This window comes from Choloepus didactylus, chromosome 5 (genome assembly GCF_015220235.1).
Source record: "Choloepus didactylus isolate mChoDid1 chromosome 5, mChoDid1.pri, whole genome shotgun sequence".
Classification (NCBI taxonomy): Eukaryota; Metazoa; Chordata; class Mammalia; order Pilosa; family Megalonychidae; genus Choloepus; species Choloepus didactylus.
This window is the reverse complement of record NC_051311.1, coordinates 104,759,927-104,763,174: the sequence shown is the minus strand read 5'-3', so window position 1 is coordinate 104,763,174 and position 3,248 is coordinate 104,759,927. Positions and strand designations below refer to the sequence as shown.

At 31.5% G+C, this 3,248-nt stretch overlaps 1 pseudogene; it reads left to right on the top strand.

Annotated features, from left to right (window-relative positions):
- Positions 1-1,568: 1,568 nt before the first annotated feature.
- Positions 1,569-2,368, top strand: LOC119535568 (annotated as a pseudogene).
- Positions 2,369-3,248: the final 880 nt, after the last annotated feature.

Below are 3,248 nucleotides of genomic sequence, written 5' to 3'. Positions count from 1 at the left end.
AAGATAGTTTGGCAGTTTCTCATAAAATTAAGTATAGAATTACCATATGACCTGGCAATCCTCCTTGGGTAGGTATATACCCAAAAGAATTGAAAACAAACTCAAACAGATATTTGCACAATATTCATAGAGGCATTACTTACAATTGCAAAAAAATGGAAGCAACTCAAGTGTCCATCAACCAATGAATGCATAAATATTAATAGAATAAAGAGCAAAAACAATAGATACTGGAAAAGCATTTGACAAAATCCGACAACCTTTCATGATAAAAACATTCAAAAAACCAGTAATAGAAGGGCACTTCCTCAATCTGATAAAAGCCGACTATTAAAAACTCATAGCTGACTGTAATTAATACCACTGAATTGTGCATTTGAAAGTGATCAGAATGGGGGAACTTTGAGTTGTATATATGTTACTACAATAAAAATTAAAAAAAAAAATCCCACAGCTAACATCATACTTAAGGGTGAAAGACTGAATGCTTTCCCCTCAAGATCAGGAACAAGAGTAGGTATATCTGTTCTCACCACTTTTATTCAGCACTATACTGGTGGTTCTAGCCAGGAAATTGCAAAAGAAAAAGAAATAGCGCTTACATTTGGAAGGAAGAAGTTAAACTATAAAAACTGTAACAACATAATCTTGAATATAAAAATCCTAAAGAATCCACAAAAAATTATTAAAACCAATAAGTTCAGCAAGGTTGTAGCATACAAGATTAATACACAAAAATCAATTACATTACTATGCACTGGCAATGAATAAGCTGAAAATGAAAATAAGGAAACAATTCCTTAGATTAGGAAATAGTTTCTTAGATATGACAACAAAAGCACAAGTAACAAAAAAAATAGATAAATTGGACTTCCTCGAAATTAAAAATATTTGTGCTTCAAAGGACCATCAAGAAAGTGAAAAGACAACTCACAGAATGGCACAAAATAAAAGAAAGAAAAGAAAGAAAAAAAGAAAAGAAAAAGGAAAAGATAAGAAAAGAAGGGATCTCCCTGGTCTATAATCACAGAAATAAGAAAAACTTAGTTTTCAACCCAAAAATAAAATAAAAAGAGCAGCAAAAATGTATGTTAATAATAGAAAGACTTCATGATAGGAATAGAACATTTCTTAAAAGAAACAAAATACATATGTTTTCAAAATAGTGTAGATGGGAAGATTTAGAGCCATAAATGATACAATAAGATATAAAGAGTTAAAAGAGATACCTAGAAATATAGGGAAGTTTATACAAAAATATGGAGCTACATACAAAGAACAATGACTTTGTCTTGTCCATTGTCCATTTCTCTATACCCTGTACTTTTGACAGTACTTTATTTACATTTAGTGTGTGCCTAAAAGTTATTTGTTGAAAAAAAATGAATATATATATATATTATATATATAACTCTGAAATCTTTATAGAGTTCAGTAGTTGAGCTACTTAAAAATAAAGGATAAAATAAAACATGTATCTGATTTAGTACAGCAAAGATACAGAGAAAATAAAATCTATACGCATAGGTTTTCCAAATACTAAAAGTTACAAAAGTGAAATTCTTCATAAGTGATTTAAAACTATTTTAGAGTGGGGTTTGGAGACTCACTGTTGGCCCTAGGTGATCCTGATTCCGTGTGAGAAAGGCGGCAGGGCTCAGGCCTGCCCGCGAAGCATTGTCTTCAATGATAGAGGACGAACTGGCACTATTTGATAAAAGCATAAATGAATTTTGGAATAAATTCAAAAGTGCTGTCAGTGACACCTCCTGTCAGATGGTGGGGCTAAGAGATACCTACAAGGACTCCATTAAAGCATTTGCAGAAAAGTTGTTTATGAAGTTAAAGGAAGAAGACCGAATGGCTGAGATGTTTCTGGAATATCAAAATCAGATCTGCCAGCAGAATCAGCACATTCAGGAAAAAAAAAGATAACTTGTTAAAGTTGATTGCTGAAGTAAAATGCAAAAAGCAAGAAATGGAAGTATTGACTGCAAATATCCAGGATCTTAAAGAAGAATATGCAAAGAAGAAAGAAACTATTTCCACTGCTAACAAAGCTAATGAAGAGAGGTTGAAAAGGCTGTAGAAATCTGCAGACTTATATAAAGATCGACTTGGACTAGAAATTCGAAAAATTTATGGTGATAAATTACAGTTAATATTCACTAATATTGATCCTAAGCACCCTGAGAATCCATATATGTTTTCTCTGCGCCTGAATGAAGCAAGGGACTACGAAGTGTCAGATAGTGCTCCGTATCTTGAACATCTAGCAGAATTTCAAGAGAATGTAAGGAAGACCAATAATTTTTCAGCTTTTCTTGCCAATGTTCGGAAAACCTTTACTTCTACGGTTTGTAATTAATGTATAAATAGTATATAAAAACTGTTTCTTTTTCTTTCCTATCATACCTTTTTAAAAAAGCACCCCATTATCCATTGTCTTCCTGTAATACTTGTGTATTTTTGTGACATTTCTATATGGTGTATTTCTTTATTTTTGTTAGAATCATAGCAAAGAAAATTTATAAAGTTCTATGTGTTCTTTTTTAAATGAAAGATAATTAGTATCCTGCATGCCTTTTTTTCTTTCTTTCTTTTTAAATGATAGGCATGGGTAATTTATTGTTAGCACTGGGAATGGGAATTTGTACAACATGCACTATCTTAGTGGTCTCAAAGCTGTTGAAGGTTATGGACTAGTAATATTAAAAAATTAAAAGGCTGGACCCAACCTAGGATTGGCAAGTTTTGAAATGTGATTGGCAAAATAAAACTAATTCCTATTATCTTTCTAATGTTGTAAAAGAAAGAATATTTTTCTCTTATACCAAAAGGCATCTATTATAATAAAGGATATTCCTTCATATCAGAAGAAAGTTGGCAGTACTCTACCAAAATGTCCAGAAAAGGATATATTTTTGAAAATCCAAATGCAGAAAAAATTTTTAACACAGTGTTATTGAGATATAGTCACATACCCTACAATCATCTGCAATGTACAGTTATTCATAGTACCATCATATAATTGTGCATTCATCACCAGAATCAATTTTTGAACATTTTCCTTACTTCAAAAAAGATAAAAATAAAAGTAAAAAAAGAACACCTAAAACATTCCATCCCCTTATCCTACTCTAGTTTTCATTTACTTTTTGTCCCCATTTTTCTACTCATCTGTCCATACACTGGATAAAGAGAGTGTGAGCCATGAGGTTTTCACAATCACACAATCACACCATGTA